The sequence below is a fragment of the Rhipicephalus microplus genome, chromosome 3, assembly GCF_043290135.1.
Source record: "Rhipicephalus microplus isolate Deutch F79 chromosome 3, USDA_Rmic, whole genome shotgun sequence".
In the NCBI taxonomy this organism is placed as follows: domain Eukaryota; kingdom Metazoa; phylum Arthropoda; class Arachnida; order Ixodida; family Ixodidae; genus Rhipicephalus; species Rhipicephalus microplus.
In genome coordinates this window covers 30,722,110-30,735,621 of record NC_134702.1, presented here as the reverse complement: position 1 = coordinate 30,735,621, position 13,512 = coordinate 30,722,110, and the positions used below count along the sequence as shown (strand labels likewise).

At 48.7% G+C, this 13,512-nt stretch overlaps 1 protein-coding gene across 1 annotated transcript in view; it reads left to right on the top strand.

The window, feature by feature from the left end:
- The first annotated feature begins 878 nt into the window (after positions 1-878).
- LOC119162046 (zinc finger protein castor homolog 1-like) overlaps positions 879-13,512 on the top strand; it is a 462,142-nt gene continuing 449,508 nt past the window's right edge. Inside the window, exon 1 of the mRNA XM_075889173.1 lies at positions 879-982. The gene's annotated coding sequence lies outside the window, so the exon portion shown is untranslated. The remainder of the gene's footprint in view (positions 983-13,512) is intronic.

The window sequence follows — 13,512 nt, the reverse complement described above, 5'->3', positions numbered from 1 at the left end:
GATTCCGCCGGCACGGACGCCGATGTAGCGAGCTTCTGGCCCGGCTCCGCGACCGGCGTCGTTGGTCGTCGACGACGTTTTGGGACCGGCGTGGTAGGCCCCACCAGCGGTGACAACGTTATAACGCCTTTGGCTCACTGACGACAACCTGACCTGACTCAACAGCCACTTGGAACTCGTCGCGAAGATTCTCCCAACGTCACACCCCCAGCCTACAGCCTGCAGCCTGCAGAATCTTTCTTCGCACTTCGTTCATCAAGGTGATTTGATGCGACTAAAAGAAATTTGCGCACACCTGGCTTCCCGTCGACTGCGGTAACGGTCCGGAGCCCACTTTTCGGCTCGTTCCCGTGTTTGAAGCGACGTTGCCGAGTTCCAAGCAAACTTTGGGAGTCTAATCGCGGTGGCGTTTGTCGCTTGTTGAAGAAGGAGAGGCGTTCGCACGCGCTTGTGGCTCGCGACAGTTTCGAAGAGGCAACTAGCACTCGTGCAAGGCGCCGATCACGTGACCCGGCGTGCCTGCCGTCATGAGCCTGTCGGCAGCCCGTGACAGACGCCTCGGAGAGCGCATCGCGTACAACGGCGCCAAGACGACGACGGTGGCGATCGACCCTCTGGGAGAACCAGAGACAGCGTGTTAGTTGGCGGTGACTGCTGCGCGCGACTTGTGTGTTGGTGTTCAGGTGTGCGCGTTTAGCCACAGCGTAGCGGCGGCGAGTCGACCGAGCATCTGGTTGTGCGCCGCTGGCTTTTGTGTCGACGACCGTTCCGATTTCCTTCGCCGCCGATGTGTCCTTTGTGATCTCCTCGGTCCGGATTGGAAGCCACAAAGCGCGACATTTGTTTTTTTTTTCTGCGCGCCTCATGTGACGTCAATCATAAGCACGCGTTGTGTTGCAGTCTTCTTGGAAGCTTCCGGAACTCAGACTCACATTGACTCAGCTTTTTTTTTTTTCGCCTCTCATCGTAGTTCAATGGCACGGTAAGTTTCTTTTATTAGCTTGATAATGATCGGCATTCCTTTCTTCGTGTGTGCGTGTGTTACATTACGTCTTGGTCTGCTCTTTGGGAGTCAATTAACTTTTTCAGTGTTGCCGCAGTCCGCTGCCCTACTTTATAATAGCATCTACTTTATAACAGATTCATTTGAAGAAGCGGCAATGTGAATGCCTTTGGCGTCAGTCTCAGAGAGCTTCATTTAGGCGGTTCTACTGACCGAATTTTCGAATTGAATTTGTGAGCTATTCTTCTTTCTTCTCTAACCTTTCCTTTCTACAATTCCCCATTTTCCCCACCCCAAGTGTAGAGTAGCCAACCGAGCCAAGGCTTGGTTAACCTCCCTGCCTTTCCTCTTGATTTCTCTCTCACTTCCAACGTGACATACGCAGGGAATAACTTCAAATTTATTAAGCAGTACTATTTATTCTACCGTCTGCTGATGTGCATGATTATCACGAACAAAGCCATCCTTCACGGAGACGCCTCAGTTGGAGGTAGATGCGTGTCCGTAAGACTTGGGAAAAAGCGCTATATTATACTAATTTATTCGGATACAAACAACTTTAAGTACGCAACATTTGGTGACAGCGTTTCTCCGTGTTGTAAATTTCATGGCCGCGCTGTTCTTACATCTTCTTTAATCGTAGGTCTTTTTTTTTTTCGAAGGAAAAATCAGGTGACAAGTAACATTTTTGCAAATTGTCACCCATTCATGTTCTCGTACATAACAACGCTTTTATGATTCTTTGCGTGTTTCGTGTGCGTATTACGGTGCCTGTTCTTCCTACAATGGTACATAATTGCATTTTCCTTCGTTAACACTGGTGTGTGTGCATGGCAAACGAAGGTATGCAATGACTACTCTCCTATGCTCATATACAGCGGAAGAGTTAGTCTTGTAGTTCGCATTATGCCTATCATAATTAAGCATTGAAAAGAGGTTAGTTTACCTGTTGCTTTTTTTTTCAGGGTATTTAACTGCCATGCTGGGCAACGGCCATCTGCAATAACCTTATTTTTTATATGGCCTTCACCTTCTAAGACCAACAGTAAAGCTCAAACATTGCTCATGGTCTTTCGAATAGTTCGGTAATGCGTTTTTATGCTTAGGACTGAACATATTGTTCGCAGCTGCCCAGGTGTTGACGTTATGACGTTGAGAAACAGATACACCACTCTAATAGCTTAATAAAATACAAACTTCCATAATGTTGCAAAGTTCTTCAGGTTATGCGTCATTTAACAATGCTGACTCGTCATGCAGGAGCGCGTGTTGTAACTTACGAGTGACTTGATACAGCGATAAATAGCCAGAAAAATAATTCACTTTCTGCAATTTGATGGCGACGTGGCTTGGGTAACGGACTTTTGCAACTTTTGTATATATTTGCGCTTCCAATGCGTGCATAATGCGACGCATTTCAATATGGTCCATCTATTCACTTCTGAAAGAGTCGCTGTAGCACCTGGTGACGTATCGCGGAGGTACCATTTGTTGCTATGCTGAAGTTAGTTTGAAATAGCGGGCTAGAAAATATATTTTCGAGTTGGACGATATATTTGGCCTCAGAAAGAAAAAGGAGTACTGGGTTGTTTTGTGTTCTAACTGAAGCAGATACAAACTAGCGCATATAAGGTAGTTATGGTTTGTGCTCTACAGGAAAATGATAATTCAAGTGATGTGTCGAAGCGTACTTAACGTTGTGCTATATGATTGGAGATGATGTAGTGTTGCTTAAAACAAGCAAGAATTTTGCCCCATAGGAGTACACGTGACACCATTTTTCTTATAACAATACGAGTTAGGTAGACATCAATATCGAGCGTTTTTGCAAAAGGCTTCTTTTTTTGGGGGGTGGGGGTGGGGGGGGGGAATCACATCACAGTCTTGTGTTGTGTAATTTCCTACAGAAATTTTTCCATCAGATGTTTTGTTCGTAAATTCCCCTCTATGATTGTGAAAGCTTTCTGACTCGGTGAGAACTGAACAAAATTACACCGTTGTTTTAAACTTAAACGTGCTGCATAATTCTACTCAATCACTGTGGAATATAATTCTTCAGAAATAAAGACAATTACAAGAAAAAAAGGGAGCTTGAAAGGCCAAGCACTACAAAGGCGAAGATGTAAGGCGATGTAATGGATGCGTAATGATAATAGCTAATAGTTCCTGCAGAAACAGGCCGTCTCAGATTTCATGCGATAATGTAATGAAGGTCATGCACCCAAAACGCCCAAGGACAGTGCTGAATAACGAACAAGGGTCGTCCTTAATTGCACCTAATTACAAGGACGTTTATTCAGGACTATATATGTGCGAAACCAGCACATGCAGAGAATGTGTGCGAACCACTAAATTATTGCACAAAGATGTCTCGCGCATTCTCATACCTTCCAATAACACTGTTTTTTTTTTTTAACATCAATACTTCCTCACTATTGGTTCGACTCACGATTTCAATACATATCGACAATAGGCTCAAGCGTGCGGTGCCAATGACCGCGGCGTTTGTGCTCTTATAACCAATGACGTGGCACGCGCGTGCTTTCACAATGGCTGCAACAATCAAAGAAAAGAGGGGACGTGCGTTCTGGACGTATACAACAGGGGAAGCATAGAATTTACCTGCGAGCGCGTGCATAAAACCAGGGTCTCGGGTTTCGTCAAGAGCTCCTCAGGGCACGTGCTGGGCTTCTTTTTGACGCACGACAATAGCTTGTTTTCGCTACTCAATGATCCTCCAGAAAGGAAGAAAAAAAGACCACTCTCGTCGGACCCTGTCCGGGCAGGACGTTTGTTCAGGACCCTTCGGTAAGGGCCCGTGGTCTGACCCTTCCTTCTTCCGCCACGCGCTCCCTCGAGTGTTCTGTAAAGCTATAGTGCCACGCGCATACGCACTGCACACCTTTCACGTCACTCTGTCAACTGACTTGAGGTGGCTATCGTCTTTTCCGCCGTACATTCCTCGCGTCCTCCATTTCTGGCGGGCTTGGGGATCCGAGTGCAACGCGTTTCCGTAGAGATGACGCGAGAAATGGTCAGTCATGAACGCTGTGCCTTTACAGCTGCGGAGGCGGTCATGTGTTATTCGCGAAGCCACATTTCACGAATGAATGCGTTAGCTTACATGTTGCGCTTTCTGTCGCGGTTCAACATTTCGGACTGCTATCTAATTCGGCTCCATGTTAGAGTCACGGGGTGAAAGCAGGAGCACTTCAGAAAATGAAGCAACAGATTTATGAGCTTGACACCCAACGAAAAACGTTATTGAGAACAACACAATTGTTACTGCAAAGTTAGGTCATGACTGACGTACCACTTCCGGTGAAGTTCTGAGCTTCAGTTTCTGTGCCTGTCTCGCGGCTTCTTTCTCTGTGTTCTTAGTCTATACTTTGCTGTGCTTCTCAAAATGAAGTTCCACGAGCTGTCCCAGGTGCGGGAACTTGTTAGATTTATTTTTCCTTTTACAGAGGTCGTATTAGTTAACTATCCTCTACTTCAGCGTCCTGACAGAGATAGTGGTGGTTGTAGTGTTTCAGCAGGCGGAGTTAGCGTGGTCTACATTTCCGGCGATTACTTCTCACGATGTTAATTCCGATAGTGCAGCTTTCCTTTGAAATCGAGCTCTCTTGTAAACAAAGCAGTATTTCCGTGCATCTCCACTTTCCTTTGCATGATAGTAAGTCAATGTAGTAATTGACCATTTTTGCTAGCAATCCCAGCAGCTTGATCGTTTGAAGTACTCCCATTTTTTTAGAGCGTATGGCTCCTTGAGCTGCCATTCTCCAAAGGCTACGACCAAATAACAGCCTCAATAAAAAAAAATCAAGAGAGGTCATGCAATCACCCGCAGTGAGCTGGCATAAAATCACGTCTGTAGAGCGAGGTAAGAAAGAAACGCGAACAAAGCGGCATCTACATTCTCTGCTGTTTGGTATTTGTTTTCAAGCAGTCGTAGCCTAGCTGGGTGGTAATAAAAATCTTATATAGTCATTCATATTATAATCAAGAATCATTCTAGCATCTTCGTTTTGCTGTCAAGGTCAAGGCGTTATGAAAACAGTTCGCTGCGATGTTCGCATTTCTTTCCATCTCTCCTGCACATCTTTCCACGCGGCCACTGGGCCTATTGCTGCTGTCTTGAACGAAATGCAGCTTTGTTTTCAGTTGTCTAATGGGGCAGCTCGACTGGCATCTCAATAAATAGTGCCGCACAGGAAAGGAAACAACGGTCTGCTATTGATGAAGCTCGGGGAAGGGGGTGCGGAGAGGATAAGTTCATATTATATCTTCCTCCATGCTCTCCGTTTCTTGGTCCGCCTTCTCCATCACATAAGCGGGTTCATAAAGCTGCGCAACACTCAGGCTTCCTGGTCAAAGGCACGGAGCAGTAAAGGTGCCGCAAAACACGGTATACTCGTAGGTGGGTACGACCTCGAGAGCGGGCGACTTTGTAAGGGCTACTCGCGGTGGGCTCCGAGGGGTACAGCTCTTTCCCGTCAATGGCCCTCGCCGCCGAGTGCTGGCTCGCGCGCTGGGCGCCCTTCCACTCACCTGTCCCCGTGGTCCCCCTCCTTCGGGCTACTTGCAGTCACGGAGGAGGAACCATATACATCCCTCCTCGGGGGCTGCCCTCGCTTTCTGATCCGTTTTCCCTCGCGTGTCCAGGCGCGTGGCCTAAAGCATTGTGAGGACCCCCACCGGTGCTTCCGCATTTGCCTGCCTTTTTTTTTCGGTTATCACCACTCATTAGGTTATTGTAGACTCCAATACAGGGTCTTGCGGTCGCGATCTTCACTTTGACTTCATTCCTGCGCTGCCATGTTTCGACAAAATGCTCGACAAGATGACACGCAATGGCGAGAAGGTCGAGTGATGACCGGACTTACAACTGACTTGATGCACTTCCAGCGTTTAACAAAAGTAGGGAGGGGGAAGCTGTGATAGAAGTTTAAGACTAAACACACAAAAAAAAAACAGTCCGAACTATTTTTACTACATGTCTTTCTGAGTTACTGTTTTTTTCTTGTTTTGACACGGGAGTGTTTTATGGCGGCGTCCACCAAGCATTGGCACACGTCATTACCGTAACCAAAGTGACGTCAATAAAATGGCACCCGAATAGTTAAAAAATGTTTTTTTTACATCTAACACAGTTGCATCTACTGCTATGGAAACACATTTCACTTTGGCATCATGAACGATTCCCATGAAAGACGGATGAGCCAATGATTTTTTTTCCTATTGTATCAAATTTCAGTATTACAACTATCCCAGCTGAGCGGTGTTCAGGTGAGAACTTGATTATACGCTCAGCGCAAGCTTCGCAACGTGTTTAGCTCCTATGTAACATCAATCAGCCCCAGTAGCCGCTTTCGTTTTCAAAGGATATTTGGTGCGAAAACATTCTTGTATTGGCCATGTTTTGGTTGTGTCATCGAGCGTTGGTGCTACACTACCGGAAATTGTTGTTGGGGTTTCTGTTGGCCCCACTGTTCTTCTTATTCTACTTTATTTGTTGTTATTGATTGTCCGGGCAGCATTTCAGTCAAAACCCTCTTATGTACATTGTATACGACAACGAAGTGATCTTTTCCTTGAGTATAATTTCTACAATTATTGCGGTGCCCTTCACTACGGCATCTCTCATAATCATATAGTGGTATTGGGACGTTAAACTCCACAAATCAATCAATAATTTTTGCAAATAGCACTGAAATACAAACAACTCGTTTAGGCAGCAAAGGCAGTCACTGTGTCTCATTCCTGTGTTGTAACTTTGAACAAACCAGAAACAAACACGATGATTCATACTTCAAGGCAGTATAGACCTACAGCGCGTGGACACGAAGAGAAGGAATATAACGACTTACTTCATTATCTGAGTCTTCGCGTTGAAAGTCTACTGTTATGGAATTCCGACAAGGCCTAGTTTTTATCCGTACACTTCAAGGCAAGCGCAATCACAAAACGGCAGCTTGTTGAAAATTAAATACGGCCTCACTTTTAGCCATGCGCGATATGAACCCTCACTACTTTTCCGTTATCGCTGGAGCAGCAATACAGTCTGTATACAACCACGAATAGGCACAGAAAGCGGCGGGCAGCCAAGAATCACAGCCACCCCGGCAGGCCCTCCTCCGTAGCCATTGTCTCTCACAGAGGTTGCGACAATCGGCGCATGGCACGTACACACGCTATAATGCCGGGGCCGCCACGAAACAAAAGCAACCTCAACGAATCGCTCATTTCCCTTGGTTCGCGATGACAGCAATACAACCATTCGCTCATATCATGTTCCCGGGCGTCCTTTCGCGCGTGGTCAGCTTCGAATAGATTTCGGACCGTATGCTCAGCCACCATTCGTCGCACTCACGTTGGCAAGCCGTAGCTGCAATTAGCCGGCGTCCCGACGAAAAAGAAAACCCTTCTCTCGCCGCCATGCCTGGCGGAGGGTTACAACACTCCGTCGTTCCCTCCTTGCGGAAATCCACCGTTTGAACAATGCCCTTCGGGAGCACGCGGGACGACATCTGTCGCATCCTCCTGTGCTTCGCTCGGCTCATCGTGCGCTTCGCGATCACCCGTTTCGACACATACGCTCGTATAGTGCGGTACAACACGCACCAGTGAAGAAGCGAGCCGAGTCCTTCCTCCCTCTTTCTCTCGACAGAGGGCCGCCGGCGATCGGGCGCACGATCCCTGCGACTTTACCTTTTCGCTCCGATCCCTGCTTCCCTCTGTCTTTTCTCCCTTCTCCGGCGCCGCTTCCCCCTTTTAGTCCCGCCGAATCCGCCGTTTCCTTTTTCTTGCGGGCGCTCGCTTCCCTATATTCGGCATCCCTCTCTGCGCTGTCACGCTCGAGGTCGCCTGCACCACCTCCTCGCATCGTCGTCGCAGCGGCGAGGCGCGCTCCTTTTTTCCCCTCAAAACGGAACTGGTGAGGGGGAGAATAAGATTAATGATGGTTTGATGGTCAGGGAGAGAGAATGATGATCGGAGCCTCCGCCGAGACGCAGGGCCCTTTTTGCAAATCTATAGCGGCGGCAACGCGCATTGAAGCCGATCTCGCCTCTCGTGTGTTGCCAGTTTCTGAAACGCACGCGAGGCATACATACTTGCAGCAGAAAATCCTTCCAGTTTATTGTCGACCGCGCTGCCCTTTGTGCGGGCCTTTCTTCTTTATCGGCATGGAAACCCTACTTATTGCTTTCTGCGCCTCTGGACTCGGTGCAACCGAAATTCGTCTCGGCCAGAGGCTGTGAAAAACGGTGCGAAAACATTCGAAAACCGTTTAGTATCCGCATAACCCGACAAATAAAACAAGTCGGCAGGGCCGTTCAAGGTGCACGCTTCCTTTCGGCACAGAAAACACTCGCTACTTCGGTGGGCGCTGTTTATAAATAAGCGTCAGCGGGACAGAAAGGTGTGTGTGTATATCCCTTCTCACTCAGTCATTTTTCGTTCACGCTGTGGCTTCCTCCCAGACTCTTTTTTTCGTGACGGTAGGAGACTGATGGTTTTTCGACGGCGGGCAGGGACAGTGGCGTGACTATGTCCCTGTCGTTGGCGTATGATGTTGTGGGTCGGTGTCGCTGAATTTGCCGCGCCCAATGATGTGCGTATAATGTGTGTAGGCAGCAGCGAACTACGGTTCCCACCCTCTTGTTGGTGTTGCTGTTGTGGTCGTCTTCCGTCGTAAGTACGTTGACTGGCACCGACGCGGTCGCCTTTAGTTGCGATCGCGTTCGCTACAGTGTGTGGCTATGAACTTCTTTTCTCAGTTCATTTTACTTCACCCATCGGGGAACTGATAGTTCACGCTTTACTTTCAGCGAATTCAGTGAAGGGCTGCTTGGGGGTGAGCGTTGGGCTTCGAGGTGGTACCTTGCGCGCTTAGAAGACTTGGGTTGAGCGATGAAAGTTTGGCACGACACAACAGCAACTTCATGTTTCTTCTTCCGTTATGTTGTACTTTGTCACTGTTTTGTCGTTAGTGACCTCTACGTTAGTGGGAACCGATAGCAAAGTGTTCAGAAATAAATTAAGCAAACGAAGCGTATTAGTTTGGATGCTAACAGCAACATATGAGTAGTAAGTTCTATCCCTCCTTCTTTTTCCCTATATCTTTTATTCCCCATATCCCATTCCTCTGCTGACCTGTTGAGGTGTCCTCGTAAGGAGAGACAGTTACGGGTCGGCACCTTTCTTTTCTTTTCTTCTGTTATAACCACTTATATATATATTGCGTTGCCTGCTTTTACGTCATTGTGCGCACGCAGCTATGCAGACTCGGAGTGAATCAGCTTGTTCCTTATCGTTCCTGTAGTTCCCTGCAGCTTTCTCCTTCACTGCGACAGTCATGTATAATGCCGCCCTCACGAGTTGGGCACTCGAGTGTACGCGTGAGTACTATATGTCTGGTTAGCTGAACGTAAGACGGCTTCTCGTGTGCACTAGTATTGAAAGTTTGGTCACTTGTCTCCTCGAAAAAAAGAAAAACTGTCAGCAAGCCGACCGTTACCCAAAATCTCGTAGCGATTCCCTTATCGCGATTGCCTGCGTTCTAGCGGCATTGATAATATATAGTGTTGAGTGAGTTAGTGAGTTGGTGAGTTAGTGAGTGAGTGAGTGAGTAATTGTGTGATTGAGTGAGTGAATGAGTGGGCGTGCGTGCGTGTGTGCACGCGCGCGTCGGGGATTCATATGGTATGAAGTCAAGGAGTGGAGCAGGTTAAACTCATCTCCTAATGCCCTTTTTTTGTCATAAATACGGGTTTCTGAAGCGGACATTCCCTCATAGAAATTACATACTAAGTGACCCAATGCTTAGCACTGCTTAATCTATTGATGGCATGCGATGCATCCGCAATGCAAAGCCGCTTTGGCCAGTCAAACAACGAAGTAATCTAAGCAGCACACTCACTCACAACACAAGATGGGCTCATGCCACGCACGTGGCGCTCTGCTCGCTGCATACTGCTCCCCTCGACGAAAACTTGCTCATTGTACAGCATTTTCTTCATCCTGTCCTCCCGTTTCTTAGCATGCGTCGTTGATGCGAAGTCAATCAGTCACGGAGAGAACGCGCTCATTCGCGAGCAAATGTTTACCCTTCGCCCATGCGCCTCCCATCCGGCAGCGGGGCTCGAGAAATTTAGGCCAGGTGACGTCGCGCACGCTACTTTTTTTGTCTCCCCCACGTAGGACCGCTCGAATCCCGTGTCCCCCCTCCACTTTCTGTTCTTTACATATTTCCTCGGATGGATGCACCATATGGTCCTTTTTATAAAACAAGGTGATCTGTAAATAGCTTTCCCTAGACATTGTGCGAACGAATGAGGCAAATAGTGTATACACCGTCTCGCGTGTGTGCTGTCTTCGAAAGACGGTGGGCATCATGTGCGCCAAGCTAAAATGGTGCAGTGTTGTGAATTACAGAGATGTACACTAATAACGCCATAGTCGTCCATCTCTTAGCCAAACTATAAGACCAATCGTCACACCCAAACGCCCTTGTAACGCTAACTTTGTGGTGACACGTCGTTTGCTCGTCAGGATTGGTCAACGCGTGGACGCGGTGTAGTCGTTCACAATCTGTCACTCGTTAGGAAGTCCGCGTATTTGGTGTGCGAATGAACCGACATCGTCTACAGCTTCAACTTCCGTAACGCTGCACTGTATTCGGAAGTAGAGTTGGATCAACGCGCTGCAGCTAAGTGTATACAACATTGGCGGCTCTCCGTAAATGCGGTTGCGCGCGTGTGTATATGGAAGGCGCGTAACTAAAACCGTATGTGACTCCAATGTCAGATCGAGTCCGTTATTAGAATACAAGCCGGAGCTGCGCCCGGGAAGCCGTCCGCGCACAAACAAATGTTTCGCAAAAGTTGAGAACGCAAATGGTGAATGCGCCACGTGCAGGGGACTTTGGCGACGCCGCTCAGTGCATTCTCGTGTCTCGCCGATGCTTTCTTGGGATCCTTCCATTCAATGTTTGCGCTTCTTCATTCATGAAAATGTTAGAGACTGAGGAGCGAGTGCATGCATGGTGCTGCTTTTTTTTCTTGGCACCGGGTGGCCTGATGGGCATGGGTAGGTAGGTCGCGCTTCTTCGTCGCCCCATTGGCCGGTATATTTGCCGCACAATTGGGCCCGAGGAATGCGTAAACCCCGAATGAGCGCGCCGGGTCCGAGATTTGGCTGTTGGCACGTGACTCGAAGCCAAAGCAAGGAGGTGGCGAAACGGAGGGTGGTGGGCTGTTGCCTGAGAAGCGTGTTGGCATTCCCGTGGGGACGCGATTCAGGCTTACGAATGATCGAGCTATGCTCCGAAGTTCAAAATGTAAGTGATGCTACGACGGATGAGTCTGGAACGTTGACGTCGCTATTATTTGCATCACGCGGATAAAAGAAAACGTAACTCGCTATGCGCGGCTCTTTAACACTTTTATCTAGAAAAAGTACCGATATAGAGCAAAATGGGCTGCTGCCGTGATGTAGCTCTCCGCATCGTCCATATATGTGAAACTGCCCGCTATGGAGAGTTCGCTACATTGCAGGCGAGCATTGTGCACCGAGAGACGTTTTATTGTGGTGTTCATGCACATACAAATTCAATGAGTAGCCTGGTTCACTTCCGACATTACCCCAGCTACGAGGAATTCACGTTAAGCAAACCGGTTTTCGTATTGGTGCCGCATCGCCATCTCAATTACCAGGGCATCAATCGCATTCCTGCCGTGCCCAGATGGGATACACCTGCCGCGCATTTTCAACGAGAACGACGCACGCTCATGTTATATGCACTGTTCGAAGCAACGCTATACGCGATTAAATCTCTTCGACCGATAGCTTTTATCCTGCAAAGCGCACTGCTAAGGGAGCGTTCCTTTCCGCCCGTCGGCCTTGTAACGGTATACCAAACTGATTACCAGCCGCAAACATTCGAACGTTCTCCCGAAAGACAAAAGTTGTGCTTATAATCGAGTCGCCGGTACGTATAGTATGCGCTGTGCGCTAACAATCGTGCTTGTCTATAGCTCTGCTGCTCGCGCGCGCTTCTCCTTTGCAGGGGCCGGCGCGCGCTCCGCCTGCTGATGAGGGGTGGCCGGCCAAGCACTGGCCGCCACGGGGCGCCATGTTTATTCAGCGCTGCATGCTGCTTGACCATACGCCACTGCGCCAAGCCGGCTTTCAGCACCACCACCGGGCGCTGCAGCTACCGCGAAGAAGGCGCGTTGTATGCGCGGAGCCTGTTAGCGCAGCAGCCATCATCTGTTGTCTCGCGTTGTTTTCGATACGGGGGCTCGCGCGCTTTTCACCTTTTGGTGGCTGCGACCTAACCTGCACCGCCGTTTCCTCGAAGCGATTCCCACGTTCGAGTTTTTGGGGTTTCTCCGTGCGCTGCCGTTTGGCGCTGCTTTCCGCGTCCTCACGCGGATGTGGGCATCGCGCTCCGCTATTCGCACGTGATAATGGGCGCGTGACCGACCGGTCGACGCCGTGACGCGATCCGGTAGTATATAGCACCTTCGGTTGCGGCTACATGGTGTGCGTGCGTGCCCTGCGAGATAGCCCGTGTGTGCCACCACTCTATATGCAATGGCTGTATAAGCGTGCGATCTGCAGGAGCAGCAATTCTGGCCGATGCGGCCAGTTTGTCGATCCTTGCACGCGTAACCGCGGTGGACCGTCGGTCGGGTGCCCGGACGTGTAATTCGAAACCGTCCAAGAAGAAATTAGTGAGAGGGAAAAAAAAAAGAAGAGAGACCGAGCCTATCCGCCGGCGCGGATGGTAGCCGGTTCGTAAGGTCTGGCGCGGTGTCGTAAATCATTCCGTAGTTGGCGATACGGAGATGGACGAAACGGAGACGTCCGCGGTGCATTGCTGCGCTACTTACGGGAAGCACGATCACACACCTTGCACGCCTGGCGGTTCGGACCGGCATTTGTTGATGTATATAATGGGTTGGCGGTGTTCACAAAGAAAGTTTACGATGCTTGAAATGTTTGCAGGGGCAACTGTCGGCCAATCGCGAATGTGGACATAATAAATCAAGCAGATATAGTCAACGACGAACAGCGTTTACGACCGAAAAGCATTGGGTGTTTGGCTCTGGCGCCAATATCGCCAAAGAATCCTTCCGCTAAGATTTTGAGTCAGGCAAAATGCAAGCGTGATGCTGCGTAGAGCAGCTGCAAGCCAATACCAATAACAAACGTCACTTGATAACGAGAAAGCTTCGTTAATTGGGCCTATAAAATTTTTTCCAGTGACAGCAGTTTGTGAATCTTGGTACCATTCCTATTTCGCTCGAAGGAGCTTGCTAGGAAGATGGATGTACAGTGTCGTCCACTTTTAAAGGAAATGCTCGAATTAACCCATCAATAATGCTGGCCTTCTAACAGCGAGTGTATGAGGAAGCAACCGTCATGCATGTCACTATAGTCTGTCAAGAAAAGTAAAAACTCTCAACCACCAGTATACTACAGTCTTATGCAAATCAAAG